The sequence below is a fragment of the Rattus norvegicus genome, chromosome 16 (assembly GCF_036323735.1).
Source record: "Rattus norvegicus strain BN/NHsdMcwi chromosome 16, GRCr8, whole genome shotgun sequence".
Taxonomy (NCBI): domain Eukaryota; kingdom Metazoa; phylum Chordata; class Mammalia; order Rodentia; family Muridae; genus Rattus; species Rattus norvegicus.
Window position 1 is genome coordinate 88964293 of NC_086034.1, and position 17730 is coordinate 88982022.

The window sequence follows — 17730 nt, forward strand, 5'->3', positions numbered from 1 at the left end:
TTAAATATGGTGATGTAGTTTCTAAAGATGAGAGGAGGTGACAGTAAGAGTCTTTGACTCAATAATGTCCATAGCTGAATATCAAGACATCAATGTTCTGGACTGATGTAGCTAATTCAAAATTCTCTGATGAATTGTATTCAGGCCTGTTCCTTTTCCCCTTATAGAAAGTCAAATGAGGAGATGAAAATTAGGTGTTTTTTCAATGGTTCAAAAATCTGCTTCACCTGGTTGCATTTTTGGCTGAGCTAAACACAATAACAAACTGATTTCTAAGAAATCCATTTTTTAGAAAAATTATTCAAGAAATACATGAGATTCCCCAATATTTCTATCTACACATCAAAGAAAATATGATTCTGATTGAGGCAATTACTGAAATTCAATACGATAATTTGTAGCTATTAAAATATTAAGGAAGCCTCAGATACCATACCATAGAAATTACTAGACAATGTGGAATAGGGCAGATGACTTACTATTAAATCATATATTTTCCTCTAGAAACAGATTTTGACAGAGTTCTGACTTTTAAAAGAACCATATTATTACTTTGCCTGGTATAACTGTCAAGCGCGTATAAAATCATGAGGTAATTTACATTTTATTCCAATGTAAATTCACATTGGCTTGCTTTTTTTTAACTTGAATAGTTCCTGATGAATTTCCCAAAAAAAAATAAAACTAAAATATTTCCCCTGGGAAACTTTTTAATTTATTTATTATATATCTATTATATGCCTTTTTGATATGTAGACATTTTGACAAGTTACATTTACATATGGAAACATTGAAACACATTCATTAGTCCTTTTTAGTACAACATCTAATCACTGAAAATACATGAGCTTACTTTAAGACGCCAGTTTAGTTTTTATCTCTCCTATGTCTTTGGCCGCTTCACAATGCCCTGTTGGGTTTTTTACTGAATAGTCTACCTAGAAGAAAAAGAGAGAGTTTTATGGTTAGTGATAAAACAGTAACTTTAGCCAGGTATATAATTTGTGTCTCATTCTGCTAACTATAGAATACATGGAGTCTCCTGACATGGTTCTCTAAGGACTGACAAATATTTCATGCAGAAAGAGCATCCAGTACATGGCCACAGGCTGATAGCCAGTTTTCAGAGCACATGTACTGAAGAGATTCCATTCTGATAAAATGCCACAGACACTAATATATCTTTTGTGGGTCTTTGTCTTTACTTGCAGTCTAGTATCCTATCTGTTTTGTTATGTGTATCTATGTGCAATGTGCTTGCTTGTGTTTCAGTGTAGGTGTGTGTGTGTGTGTGTGTGTGTGTGTGTGTGTGTGTGTCAGAGAGAGAGAGAGAGAGAGAGAGAGAGAGCACACATGTATGTGCTTGTTTGTGTATACATTGGCAGGATACTATGTGTCTTCCTTGATAACCTCTACGCCATGTATTATGCCAGCCATGCTCAATCCCAGAGTCCTCTTAATTGGTTACTTTTTCAGGCCATATTATTCTGGGAGGGGCTGTCTGTCTCTGCCTCAGGCATACTGGAGTTACAGGTGGGCAGCCTGGTGAACCAGGTACTTACATTTGATCCTGCGATCCAAACTCCATCCTTTACAATTGTTCAGTATGTTATTTTACCTCCCTAGCAAAATCCTCCAACTTTATTTTTTTCAAAGTATATTTGATTTTATTATTTTTATGGTTTATGTTAAAGTTTTGTGCTCTAAATGCAGGTAAAAAGGGATATGAACTTCCTTTGAGGTGTCTTCCTAATTATGATAACAATGTCAAACATGTAAGAAAGGTTTTGCTGCTGCTCTTGGTAGTAAATACCTTAAATTGAGCACTGCCAAAGTTAATGTGTGAGTATCACTCTTCCAAGGCATGTCTGAATGAGCTTCATAGTGAGTGGCAAGGACCCCCTTAGATGTATGCTGAAAACCTGTTTGAAATAAAAGAAAATAAGGCAAAACTTTTTATTACTATCGAGACCAGGAAACCATCTCTGGTGGCTATTCCTGTTTATCAACTTTACTACATGTGGAATGAACTACAATCCAAAATTGGAGGACACACCAGTGACCCAGATCTTGAGGCTAGAAGGCACAGGCTTCTGAACCAGATATTGACATGGGAATCTTCAGGAATAGTAGCCATGAAAATCTTAGGGCCAGGCCAGGTAGTGCACGCCTTTAGTCCCAGAAGTCTGTAGCCAATAGATCCCTGAGTTCAAGGCCAGCCTGGGATAGAGCAATTTCCAAATCCCGGCATGGAGTATACACCTTTAATCTGGGCCATACATTCTGCTGGAGGCCTATATGAGGACATTGGAGGAAGGAAGGCACACTCTTCTTCATTTGCTAGCACTTTCTTGCCAGCACATCTGTTGGAACCTTCTTCTTCAGGATTCCAGCATATATAGAAGACCAGATGAAACAGCTAGCCATGTGGCACTGAGAAATTTCTAGATTCTTGGACTTCCCCTTCACAGCAGCCCATTGTTGGGTTAGTTGGACTGCACATTGCAAGTCATTACAATAAATTCTCTTAATATATAGAGATATTCCATAAATTCTGTGACTCTAGAGAACCCTGACTAATATAGCATCTCTCTTTTGCTTTTACTCTTCTATTCAGTTTGCTATATATATATCTTTGCATCAGTGGATCCTGACTTTCCAATAAATATTTCTGCTACAGGGTGATTCCTTTTATTATTCATGATTATCAAATTATTTAATAATCTTTAGCATTATAATCTTAAATGTGTGTATTTGAAGGTAAGGAGATTTTATAATGAAGTAATTTGAAGTGAAGCTGAGCAGGTTGTAATATAAACATAAAACTCATATTGTTACTACACAAAAAATGAATAAACAACCTCAAAACTTTATAATATGTAAGAAATGCGTAAGTCAGTGACATCATGGTTTAAAACAGGACACTTAAAGCTATGGATTCTTAAGTGAATAATTCATTGCCCTGAATTTCTATTACCTATATTATCTTAAAAAATATTGGGCTTTGTTTTGCTATCACCACGCTTCCGTATGCTTTCTTACATTAGTCCTCATTAGTTTCTTCTTTTTTAAACATAATTTCGTGTTCTGTTATACATATGGGCATATGTGAGTGGAAGGTATGTGTATATGACTACATTGTCTGCAGAGTGCAGAGGCATCAGATTCCTTTGGAGCTGGAATTATAGGTGGATGTGTGATGCTGAATATGACTGCTGACAATTTAACTCAGGTCTTCTGCCAGAGCCACTATCACTCTGACCCTCTAAAACATTATCTCCAGCTATACCAGAGCCTTGGTGTTAACTGATAAATCAGTTTGATTGAGCAAGATATGTTTACTTTTGGATAATATCTAAAATGTATAAATATATAACCGTACATTCATATTAATATATGCAAAGTGATTGATACCTCTAAAATATACAATGTTTATATAAACAATGCTAGCATACTCCCTGAGCAAGCACAATAAAACTTTTATTATTGAAGATTTATTATTAAATTTTTGCACATGCATTTATTATATATTTATTACATATTATATAGAGAGCATGTTCTCTTTCACCATCTCTATCCTCTATTTTGTCCCTTAGATCTTGAGATGAATGTATCATAATTTACACCATGCTACTTTGTGGTAGGAAACAAATGCCTTCCGTTGTGTGACACTTCATTCATATCCTGCATATTTTGTATTCTGCGAGTTTTAATTCCTGACAGTTGCATACATTGTTTTATTTTGTGATTAAGATGTTTCATCATTGAAGTGTTAATAACAAGTCTTCATTAAAAATGGAATGCAATCAACTTGTTTCCATAAAACCCGGTGGATCTGAATATTGAGTTGACTTCTTTCAAAAGTATGCATTTACTTACGCTGAAAAGGGGAATTTTTGGCAAACGTGATGAATGAATGAAAAATAGGAGCTGAATTTTGATAATTTATTATCGTTTTCTAGAAAATGGTTTCTGAATACAGAATACAATTACTTTAATGTTTGGCTCTTTGCACAGCTTCTCATTGTACTATCCAAATGATTTCATATACAGTGATTAATTAGCCTCTACACTCAGGAGATGTTCTAGAAGGGATCAGAGAATAGAGTAGAGAACAGTAATAAATTCCTGTTTCTCTTGTTGCCCTAGGACTGACTATTTTGCATTAAATTACAGAAAACATGAATGGCTCTTTGTAAGTTAATTGTGCTTCTATGGAATGATATCACATGGATTGGACACAGTTTCCTTACCTAGTGTCATTCAGGTCAACCGTACTCACCGGTCAATGATTGGTTACTATTGTTTTGGTCACTCAGATAGCTCAGTTTTTCAAGAGTTAGATCCCTTTACTATGTGTGTCTTGATATTCGAGCAACAACTAAAAAAAAGAAGAATGTTAGGGATGTCTTTGATTAGATAGAGGAAAGTGGACTATATTGGGTAAATACATTTAAATCTCACAAAGTATTAAAAAAGATCGAATCAAAAATATATTCTTTTCATATCTGATTTCTGGCCAAAAAGACACAAATGGGTCCAGTAATTTATACAGTATATCGTAATCAGTTGAAAATAAGGCTGAAAGGGACTCACAGCTATTAATCTGAAAGAGCGTCAATGATATTTCAACACAGCTTGTGATTTAGCAACTACTAGTAGTTTATTGATGTGGTTTGAATGTGTTATATGTAAAACATTAGAATATATTATAACACAAACTTCTTAATCTGCAAGTGACTTTCAATTAAATACCCACTTATCACAAGGCGTTTGAGGACATTTCTGAGACTCTCAACTCAGATTTCCTCTAAGGAAAATAATTTAAAATCAGTTATTTTCTCATCTCCATTAGCAGTTATGTTACATATAAATTATAGTAAGATGACATGGTTGATGCTCATACAGCGCTCAAAGGGTTAAAAGGTATTGCTGCATTACCAACAGACATGAAATACTAGTTAAAGACTGCAAGATGATCTAAAGGGGTGTATTTGTTTCTGTGTTCATTTTGTCCAACTCTCAGGATGGACTCTGTCTGGTCTTCAATTTAAAAGGCATAATCTTTCTAAGTGTCTGAACTTGTTTTTTGGTTTTTTTTTTTTGTCATAAAAATGCCATTGTCCTAGGTTATTTACAGCTATTTCCTGCCATGGATAAGCATATGATTTTTAATATATCTTTGTTTACTAAAGACCAATTTAATAATAAGTCACTTAAGAAACATGTTCTGCAATCAAAATGCCAGTAGCGTTTCCTTGTGCTTCTGTCCATTTCAACTTTTGTAACTTTTATTATTGAATTAAATAATTTAATTATTGTAAAGAGTATGTGTGTGAGCCTGGCTTAGTGCGTGTGCACCACCCACATGCATTCAGGATTCTGGGATGGGAAGAAGCAGGCGTTTGATGCCCTGAAAATAGAGTTATAGTTGACTGGGAGGGATGTGACCTCTTTAAGTTGAGTCTGGGTCCTCTAGAAGAGCAATAAACACACCTAACTGAAACTTCCCCACTCTGACTTCTCTTTACATCTCTAAATCATAAACACACACACACACACACACTCATGCATATCAATATAAATACTTATAGATAATACATAGAAATTATGTGACCCACATGTATTTATATTTAATTAGCTGGAAGAAATATTAAAATTTTAGAATATATATGTATATATAATTTAAAATAGGTATAAAATAAATACAATATTTCTTAAACATCTTTTATAAGAGTATGTGTGAAATATAATTAAGAAAAATAGCTACATAGCCACAGTTGCTGATCATTAAAGGAAGAACAATGATAAAATAAATATAGTAAAATATAGTTAGACATATGAAAAAAACAAACTAATAAAATCTGTAAAATTGTCCAAAAATGAGTCCTAGTAGTCAGAAAATTTTTGTTTTTCCTTTTATTATATCATTTGATTGTTAACATTTGTCTTAGATTATGTCGTGAGTTAGGTTTAAGATTTTATATATAACACTGTCAAAAATGACAATAAGCAAACTAGCGTTGAAACTAGCTTATATTTGGACCAATATAAGTTTCAATAGACAGCAAATTATTAGATTTATTTCAATATTTCCACAAATTTGTGATTGCTGATTTTTCACACACAGTCACCTAATTGACATTTAATCAAGCATACAGGAGTGTATGTTAAATATGAATTAATTACTGTGTGCTAAAATACTGCAATTTTATGGTGTGCAAACATGTAAGAACATTTCAGTTCCGATTTAATTACTCATTTCATAGACTGTAAATGTATGTTTACGTAACTAACATTTCATTACCTTTTTATGGAAGGAGTTTCTTTTTTTTTAATCTATTTGTGTGATAAGTATAATGTATAATGTAAAGTTAATTAGATGTCATCTTACAGCAGCACATAGAAAGTTGTACCTGGCTTAGCCTATCTATGTCACTTATGATTTAAGTCATCTTATCAGTAAGGCATGGGAAGAGTATAATTTGAATAAAAGAATGCCTATTCATCGACATGGTTATAAATATATTAGCATCCAGAGAAACAATATGTCCAGGAGAGATATTTTTAAATTGTGGGTTAAAATAGAAATGATGTCTCATTATATTTTTTGATAAATAGATGTGGTTAAATTACTTATGGAATGTTGTTGTTAAGATACACTACTCCGGAAATATGTGGCCATGCTAACATAGCAATAAACATCATCACATTTTCCAAAGAACGTGACTAAAGTCACATTTTGAGGGTTGAGGTTTTGAATTTTCCACATCAGTTTGTTGCAGGTTTTCATCCCAAAATTTATAAGGTTTTGGACTTTTGACAATGTATGTGCACTACATAAAATATTTCGTTTGGCCAGATGCAATTTCTAACCAATGCATAGATACTAAATTCCAAGTCTGATTTTGCTATGGAGCTTGCTATCAAGCCATTTCAAAGTTATCAAGAAAAAAAAAAATAGGTACGACTCCTTCAACAGCAGTTCTGAGATCTTAGTCCCCAGGTTTCAGTTTACTATGTATGTACCATAAGTACTTTTCAGATATTAATAAATAGCCACTAAGATCTGGCTACCACAGGTTACTGCATGTGAATATCACAAACTCTACATAGTGAAACTTTGCAATAAAATGAACAATAACACTGCAGATATGTAATATTATCAGAACTATGACTGCTACTATGCAAATTAGTTAATTTTAATTTTTGCATGCAGTTTACAAATATATGAATTACCATCAAGTGCAACATGCATATTTGTATAGATATCAAGCCATTTAAAATACCAAAGATTATTTACTTATACATTTGTGGCGGTCTCAGCTGCTGGTACTTTCTGTTTACAATTAAAGATCAACTGCTGTCTGAGTACATTGTGTAAATAAAATACTTTTCAAGGTATTGTGTCTTCAAAGGAAGATCAGACCACGATTCATTCCCACTGAGTTCATTATAACAGAACTTGGGAAACAAGAACCATAAAGTACTGAGATACAGGGGAAATTAAAGTTCCATAGTGAGCAATAGATATCCACATTTAATTAAGTGTAACCTGCCACATAGAAAATAAGCAGAGAAAATTCACAAAAGGAAAAAATAGTGTTTTTAACATTTTCAGAGAGAACTTACAAAACTAATCATGAAAATCCATGCAGTCAATTACAAATTTTAGGAGACACAGAGGCTTGCTTCTTCCTTATTCTTAGGGTGCTTGGAGGAAGTCTGGCTTCTCTTAAATTTCCTGGAAGCTAACCTTACAATGAAAGGAAGGGTGTAAATTTAACCTCTCTTTATTCATATCCCCCAATGCCTTTTTAAAAAGACATCATCTCTTGCCTTACTAGGCTAGTTTTCAAGGTCTTCATATTCTAAGGCAAGCCCGAGGACTTCGAAGTGCTTTGCTCTCACAAATTATATCTACAACATTTACACCGATAGAAACAGAATACGACAAACATTAAAATTAGTATTTATTTTACTAGCAACACAAAATGCACTGCACTAGAGTCCCCAACTGTGATTAGCATTATCTCTGTCACATGTTCTTTCCAGATCCCGTTAGGAGCCATGAGGAGAGGTTAACATGACTCAGAGCTTCAGGAATATGAACTTCCTCCAGAAATAGTAATTTTCTGGCTCATGGCTGACTGGGATTAGACACTTCTACAAGTACCATAAGGAGACATATACTTCAGCTCAAGATTATTTACGGCAAGAAACTTGAGAGATTTGTGAGTTCGTTTGTCCCTGGTGGGTAAATTGGCCCTGACATGTGGTAGCAGTGTGATTTATGTCTTAGCTTCCTGGTTCATGGACATATGCAAATATCTACACATTGGTAAAGGGTGATGATGAGAAATTATTTCTAAGGATGTTTCTTTCTATTTTAAAGTTCTTGACAGTTATTTAGTAATTGCCCCAGAGTTCCAAACGATGGAAGAAGGTAGAACATTGACTAGAATTGTAATGTATGTATGTGAGTCCTTCAGTTTCGTCTTCACCATAGTTATATCTGCTTTCATTTTTATGTGTATCTGTTATAATAAACAGAAAGTATTAGCTTTGTTACTGACTCAACACTGATATTCAAAAGAACGGCTTGTTTTCTTCTTTGGAACTAGCTCTGTAAGTCAGTATTTTCCATTTACGTTTTCCTTGTTTGTTTACCTGCCTGATATTTTGTGTTTCTGTGCTTTCTGCATGTGTTTGCTTTTATTTATCTACATATCTACTTCTTTATCTACATATTTAAAATAATTTTACAGTTTGGGAAACAGTTTTAATATGTAGTTCAAATGGACTTCAAATTTATGATCCTCCTGTCTAAGCATCACCAGTGCTAGAATAGTGGCATTATGCCAGCTTTGACCTAGAGGTTTTTATAAAGTAAATTGATAAAATGGCAAAATACAACAATATATTAAATTAGATTGTTTGAAAGTACAAATATAATGACTATATTTGTAACAATGCTATATTAGCTACTTCAAAGAATTTGTGGCATTCTGCCACTAGAAAGATTGCTCAGTGGTTAAGAACACACTCTGCTTTTGCAGAGGACCTGGTTTTGGTTCAGGATATTCAGATACATGTGCACAAACATAAGTCTACTTCTGGGAGCTTTCTTGCCCGTGTCTCTTACAAACACAACATATACATTTGGGACCCATACATAAATTAAACCAACCTCTCCAGTACAAAACAAAAAATAAAATGCTATTCTAACTGGCTGTCTGTATGTAGAAAAATGAAAATAGACCCATATTTATCACCATGCACAAAGCTCAAGTCCAAGTGATCAAGGACCTGAACACAAAGCCAGATACACAGAATCTAATAGAAGAGAAAGTGGGAAAGCGCCTTGAACTCATTGGCACAAGGGGAAATTTCCTAAACAAAACTCCAATGGTACACACACTAAGATCAAGAATTGATAAATGGGACCTCATGAACCTTGAAGGCTTCTGTAAGGCAAAGGTCATAGTCAATAAGACAAATCTGCAGATTGGGAAAAAGATCTTCACTAACCTCACATCTGATAGAGGACTAATATCCAAAATATATAAAGAACGCAAGAAGCTAAACACCAAATATCCAAACCGCCCAATCAAAAAATGGGGTATTGAACTAAACCAAAAATTCACAATAGAGGAATCTCGAATAGCTGAGAAGCACCTAATTAATGTTCAAAGTCCTTAGTGATCAGACAAATGCAAATCAAAATGATCCTGAGAGTTACATTGATTTTCTTACATGAATCAGAATGGCTAAGATCAAAACCTCAGGTGAAAGCACATGTTGGCGAGAATGTAGAGAGAGAACACTCCTCCATTGCTGGTGGGATTGCAAACTCGTACAGCCACTCTGGAAATTTATTTGGAGGTTTCTCAGAAAATTGGAAATAGATCTTCCTAAAGATCCAGAAATACCACTCTTGAAAATATGCCCACCATGCCACAGGGGCACGTATTCCACTATGTAGATAGCGCCCTTATTTGTGATAGCTAGAAGCTGGAAATAGCCCGGAGGTCCCACCACAGAAGAACAGATACAGAAAATGTGGTTCATTTACACAATGAATACTACTCAGGTATTGAGAATGAGGGCACCCTGAGTGTTGCAGGCAGATGAATGGAACTAGAAAATGTCATCCTGAGTGAGGTAACAGACCCAAAAGGACATGCTCAGTATATTCTCACTAATAAGTGGATATTAGCCAAAAAAAAAAAAGTGTTGACATCTTTAAATGTAGTTCCATAGCTCAGAAACAATGATAGAGGGACATCTAGTACATTTTCTTCATCTCTGAGGTTTTCTTTTTCTCCACTCAACACAATGATCTGCACATAGCAAGAATGAGATGTAGTGAGTGCTAATAAAAAAAAATTAGCTCCTAGCAGCCAAGTTTGGAGATATAAAATTGGCAATTAAAGTTACACATATTCAAGTTATAGACCACAGTATTTTTTATGTTAATTGTAAAAGATTGTCATGATTAAATTGGATATCATATTCATTCCCATGACTCATTGCCCCTTTGTACATGTTGTGGTATGTGTGCATGCAAATTTGGGACTGATTTTCTTCCACTTTAGGGAGCCAATGCATAGTCTTTGGGTAGTGGTTTAGTCCCTGGGAGCTCTGGTTGGTTGACACTGTTGTTCTTATGGGGTTGCAAGCCCCTTTACCTCTTTCAGTCCTTTCTCTAATTCCTCCAACAGGGGTCCCACTCTCAGTTCAGTGGTTTCCTGCTAGCATTCGCCTCTGTATTTGACATATTTTGGCTGTGTTTATCAGGAGAGATCTATATGCAGTTCGGTTCCTGTCAGCATGCACTTCTTAGCTTCATCCATCTTATCTAGTTTTGGTGGCTGTATGTGTATGTGTGTGTGTGTGTGTGTGTATATATATATATATATATATGTGTGTGTGTCTCTATATGTATATATATATATATGTCTATATGTATATATATATATGAGTGTGTGTGTGTGTGTTTGTGTGTGTGTATATGTATATATGGGACTATGCATGGACTAACTGCATATGTAACAGTGAATAGCCTTGTTGGGGCACCAGTGGAAGGGTAAGCCCTTGGTCCTGCCAAGGTTGTACCCCCAGTGTAAGGGATTGTTGGAGGGAGCAGTAATGGAGGGTGGGTGGGGAGGGGAATACCATTATAAAGGGATGGGGAGGGGTTAGGGGGATGATGAACAGGAAACCGGGAAAAGGAATAGCATTTGAAATGTAAATGAGAAATATCCAATTTAATAAAAATGGAAAAAAGGGGGACAATGCAGTGATTCTGAATTTCTGTAAGTTAAGTCATCAACAACAGACAACAGATGAGTACATGCGCACTCTAACTTTTCCATGCTCTGGTCTTACTCCCTTTTTGTTGTGCAGTGGTGGAAAATTTTTAGATGTTGGCAATGGGTCTTCCCCTTCTTGTTTTAGCTGCGGAGATAATGGCCCATTATTTTACAAAGTTCATGACCAGTGCTTTATTTTTGCTGTCAACTATTCTTAGGCATCACTAGACACACAGAGAACAAAGGATCCTAAATAAATTTTCCAGAAAGTAATATGAAAACAATAATCAGTGGACAGGATGCCACATGCATGTGGGGTTGTGCCAAGAATTTTATTACCGATGTGAAGTTAACAGAACTTCAAATTTGAAATGATTTACATGAAAATCACTATGACATTTTCAATATTACTGAAGCCCCAAATAATTACGTATATAGGTGTTCATTTGAAAGGCGAGGTATTCAAATGTTTGGTGTGTGCATGAATGTATGCATTCTTTGAATTCATGAACACTAGTGATCCAGTTACAAGTAAAATTAGTTCTTTGATGTATTGTTAATTCTTATAAGTACTGCGTGCTAACCGATTGCGCCACCGGAGCTCCTGTATTGTTAATTCTTAAACTAAACCTTCCTTCTTTCTCTAGGCCACTGAATATTATCAATGTATCAAACTTTCAAAGGAAAAGAAGCATGAAAATTAATAGTAAATGTGAGAGTAGGTCTTAAACAGCTGTTTTCAGAAGAATATGGAGATGCAGTTACAGCTAAAATCTTCAAATAGAAGGATTTTGGAGTACTTTAAATTTAATTTGTCAGAAAGATCATAAAATCAAGATTAAAATGGGAGGCAATATTTGGCCTATTAAAATATTTACTATCATTTGTAGATTTCAGTGTGTGTATGGGATATTAATTTTATTTATCTTTGGGGAAATTTGTCCCGGCAGGTTCATGTACCATTTTCTTGCTTTCCCTGAGGTGCTTTCTCAGAATTTCTTTGAGTGTAGAAACTATGGCATTTATTGCAAATGCTCATTTCATGTATCAAGTACTTCATTGTTGATGTTGCCATTAGATTAGACTCTTTTGATAAATATTATGTTTATTTAAAATTAGTAAAATCATGAAATTTGTTAAACTGTTTCAGTTCCCCTGTGCTGACTGGCGTTTTATCCTACAGGTATCTGGGAAGTTGAAATCTTAATTGAAAAAATATTTCCACAAATCCCATATAAAGTTCAGAACTTTCCTTTAAAATATTTGTAATGTATTTTTTCACAAAACAACCAAAATTATTGTTGTTTTTCAATGTGGATACTATAATCCAAAACCTCAATTAGAATTAATAAATGAGCTAAATCAAAACATATGCATACATGTATAAACACACACATATGTAACTAACATCTGATCCCTATTGTCACAAATTTTCTTTTGATAATTGCATGATACAGAATCATAAACAAGTGAATGATACAGAATTCAGAATCAAAGATGTTTATAATACTGGGAATTATTCATGTAAAGAAACAGTTAATGTAGATTCTGAAATTGGGTAGAAAGAAACAATTCTCTTTTTTTTTCAGTTTTCCTTACTTTATTAAACCATACTAATAGTCTTTGAAGGACAAACATACAGACACGGATGCTACACTGAGAGAATCTTATTTTCTTGAAAGACGTCACAAGGTGCTCTCTTCCATGATACTTCTTATCCTCATCATTCTGGGAAGCTAGGAAATAATCGGCCCCTAAAGCTACTTCAAATGCAGCAAACACCCATTTGAATCCTTTCAATATTACGCTTGTGAAGGTGGCGTTGCTTGCAAAGCCGCCCATGTATCTCCCAGCCTCATAGTGAGCCCACGGATCCCGCAAGCCTCATGCAGCAAGCTTCTGCATCTTTTCTAATGGCGTCCTTTCAATTTTCCACTGTCTGCAATGTGGAAGTTCCACTTTAACATGACTCTGTCTGTGTTCGTGACCATGTCCAGCAGCCATGTCTGACAGCAATCTGGCCTCCCAGGACACTCAATATTCAACCTTCCTGAAGAAACAATTTTTAAAATGAAAGTCTAAATGAAGTCCATGTTGTAAAAGGCCAAGGGGAAGAAAAGTGGCCGGTGGATGGATGTTACATAAACAAAACAAAAACAAAACAAAACAAAACAAAACAAACAAGAACAGGAAAGCAGAAATCTGTATTGAGTGTATTGTCAGAGGGATCAACAAGGGTGGTGGGTTGGAAAAGTTTTGCCGATTAGGTCTTGATTCTTGTGATAATTGCCAGATTTTGTTCAAATTTAGTTAATTAGGGAATGGGAAATTATGAAACACTATTGACAAGAATGTTGATATCATCATTATTATTAATAAGATCACTTACAGTTGTGTAGTAATTTTCAAGACCTACATAGACTCCCAGGACATCATAAGGAGATGTATCTTTTCTATGACATCTTCAAATACTGGTGTCAATTAGCAGCCTCCCTAGCAAACAGATTTTCTGTGTCTCTGCTTCTAACTCAAATATATATGAACATAGCTGATCAATAAGTAGACATGAATTTGGAATAAGCAGAGTAAGTTACAGAGGTCATTGGTGTGTCTGATAGTGACTTTCAGGAATTTTAACAGATGGAGAAAAGTGTGCAAGTAAATGGGTGACATTTAATCGGGAAGGCAGAAGTGAAACTTTCCCAACAGCCAGGTATTTAATTGGACACATAGATCCAGCAGGAGCTGAGTCCATCAGTGTTTTCAACTTCTTTGTTGGTTATGGATATCCAGCACTCCAGTCTTTAGGTCTAAGGGGTGATTGGTTTAGAAGACCGGAAAGTGAATTTGCATACTGATAGATGTTCAACAATTTGTGGTAACAGGGATAATGAAAGGCTGAGAAAGAAGAGTGGGTAACAGGTATAACTCACAAAACATGTCTAAGATTGTTTTTAATGCAGGGCAATACCACAGTAACTACTGCAGGTGGAAAATAAAGGGTGCCATCTAGCACAAACACCAACTTCTGTGGTCACTGACAGGGTCCTAATAATAGGGTGTGTGTGTGTGTGTGTGTGTGTGTGTGTGTGTGTGTGTGTCTATATCTGTGTCTGTGTGTGCACGGATGCGCACACGCACACGTGCGCATGCCTTGTGTTCCTGTGTGTGCTTGTCAACCTATAAGACAAGCACTGAGACTTATCTTCCCATTTTTTTCTCAGCCAGGGACTAGTCTCTTTTCTCCTCAGTTATTGAGACCCGAGTCTTAGGCTTTGAGACATGAATAAGACAGCTAACTTCCATTAGTATCAACTACACGAAGTTCAATGCGTGTGTGGAATTTGCGAATGTGAACCTTACATTATCCACATCCAGTGGAAAGTGAGGGAGTATGGGAAAGTTCTTTAGTGTCTGGTCTCCATAGGACTCACATAGGAGCTTGAACAAAGAATACCAAGGAGAGAAAATATCTCAGGGAATGTTTTCAAAGCAGGTCTCTCTCCTTCTTTTCCTCCTTCACTTTTCCTCCTCTGACTCTCCCCTTCTCTTTCCTCCTCCTCCCAACTTCCTTTGGGTAGGCCTGAGGACCCTTCCTTGAAAGAATCCTAGGTAGAAAGATAGCACTGTGATGAAGGCTTGAGAGAAGAAACTACAACAGTATAATATAATATCCTTCATGTTGGAGATTTGGGATGATCAAGCACAAAATGAAGGTTAGTAGTGTCTCATTTCAATTAGTTCTACATCAGTGCACACTCCTGGGTAAAGGCATATCAATACAATGCTTGCTTTGTTTTTCCTTTATTTAATGCAAGGGGAGCTTTGGAGGCAAGGAATCCACATCCAACTTCAAGAAAACACTTTCTTATATCTATTTATGCCTAATTAGCCACACTTTTGCTTATGTAGGAAGCTAAATATCAGACATTTATATTTCCTCAGAAGCAACTTACCCAAGTATACAAACGTTTCAGGGTTTCAGTTTTCAGATCTTTGTTACCTTAACAATATAGTCACCATACTTTTGATTGACACATAGCAAATCTAGTCAATTTTACTAAGAGGCTAATATAGAATTAAGGGAAACTGGTAACATAACCTATATTCAATTATTTTGATTTGAATGTAGTACATATAAAAATAGAATGTGAACAACGTGGTTAGTGAGAGGTCCAATGTATGTGAGTAGGACTCCAATCTCAATCCATTATTCCTAATTCAGATCTACTTTATTCCATCTCTAATCCCTTTCACACACATTTTCATGTCTCATGGAAAGAAATTCTATTTTTTCGCTCATGTTCCCCTTAACAGCAGTCATTAATTTACTGATACACTGTCTATCAGCCCACATCATCTTGATTAGAGCTGTTATCCTAATCAAAAGGCTGATAATTAAGACTATCCATCTGTAGAGTTCTAAGTGCTAAGATGAGTTGAAGATCCTAATTAAGATTATTTAGGTGTTACTTAAATGCCATGATTTGACTCAGCTAATCATACCAGCAGGTACATTAGATTTGCATTAATGTTCTGCTGAAGCCAGCAGCTATTTAGGCAGATCAAAAATGTAGATTGCAGATACTATTTCAAACATCTTTATTTGAAAGTGATATTGAGACAATACACTAAGATAAGCAGGGTGTTAGAACAGCTTAGGTTATTTCCACATTGCTTAATTTACTTTATGGTAATAAGTGGAGTATTTAGAATAAACAGCCTATTTACTGAATTTGCTGTGTATCACTCATCATTTTTCAGTCCCTCCACGCATAGATGCACTCCCTGACACTGACACTTTTTTTTCAGCATCTATTGCTATGTCTGCTATACTGACAGTGGGAAAGAACAACCCCTTCCAGCCAAGGCTACTGGGCATAAATATGTGGGAATATTCAGAACGGATTGCAACCCTTCAGAAGACCATAGTACCCTGTGATGAAGAAATAAAATGGCATTTTATTACTATTCATTTGAAGTTTAGCTAGTATGATCAAGAATATAATCACAAACAGTATAATCCCTTTATGTTTATTTTTATGATTTTACCTTTGTTGAGTAAAAACACAACTACATTTTCTACTAAATTTATTTGGGTAAAATAGAATGAAACAGATTCACAGAATCAACCTGTGCCAGGGCTTGCTTCTAGGAATTTTCCCTTTAAGTTCTTAAGAAATTTAACACTATGGAGGTGTGGATAGTGCATTTTTCAGTATTAATTCTTTAAAATATGCAGAGTATTTTATAGTCAACTCATATCTCATGCTGTCACTATGTATTGGCCACAAGTTGCTTAAGAGTAGGGTGTATATTTGGGCTCACAGTTCTAGAGTGCACAGTGGATCACACAAGGGAAAGACTTTGAAACTGGATGGGCCCCTTTGGAGGGTGGAGATGATGGTTTGGCACTTGTCAATTCAAGAAGGATCAAAAAGCAAGAAACAGAAAGAAAAAAAGGTGGAACTCAGCACCTGCAAGATGCATCTTTATTGGTCTACATCTGTCAGGTGGGCCTCATGTCCAAAAGTTCTACAACCTTCCAAAACAGTAGCTCCAACCCCTGAAACAAGTGTTGAAACATGTGAACCTTTGGAGGAAATTTTATAATCAAACTATAAAAGCATGCTTCTATCCCACATAGATTTCAGAATGTCTCATAATCCAAAACCCACCTGACTCTATTTCATGTCTCTAGTGCTTTCAGAGCCAGAACCTTGTTCAAAAACTAGTCAAAAACTGAGTGCAAACACTAATTATGAGACTGCTTCAATTTTAAAAATAAGTTATAAACCTATACTTCATAGAGGTACAGAATGAAATATTTCTACGAAAAGATGAGGAAGACACAATAAGAAAAGAAAACTCAGAAAATCAAGCCTGAAACTCCAAAGGACAAGCATCAAACATCTGTCTGTTCATGTCCAACATCTAGATGTCTTAGGATTTTATTGCTGTGAAGAGACAACATGACTATAGCATCTCTTATAAAGGATAACATTTCATTCAGGCTAGCTTACAATTTCAGTGGTTTAGTCCATTATCATCAGGGTGTGAAGCACAACACTGTGCAGGCAGACATGATGTTGGAGGAGCCCAGAATTCTGGATTTTGGTCTGCAGGCAGAAAAAGTCAACCTTGGGCTCTACTGGTCATAACTCGGTCATAGGAGACCTCAATGCCTGTCCCACAGTAAGAATGCCTTGTCTCCAGCAAGACCATACATACTTCAACAAGGACAGCTCCTAACAGCACCACTCCTTATAGACCAAGAATTCAAACACATGAGTCTATGGAAACCATACATATTCAAACCACCACACTAAGTCTTATTGTGGCATTGTCTGAACTCTAACAGGTTTGGGCAAACAATTCCAGAGAGCCCAGACTCTTGCAGAGGACCCGACATATT

The 17730-nt window shown here is 35.6% G+C and overlaps 1 pseudogene; it reads right to left on the reverse strand.

Moving 5' to 3' along the window:
- Positions 1 to 854: 854 nt before the first annotated feature.
- LOC103694015 (NADH dehydrogenase [ubiquinone] 1 beta subcomplex subunit 3 pseudogene) lies at positions 855 to 13319 on the reverse strand (annotated as a pseudogene).
- Positions 13320 to 17730: the final 4411 nt, after the last annotated feature.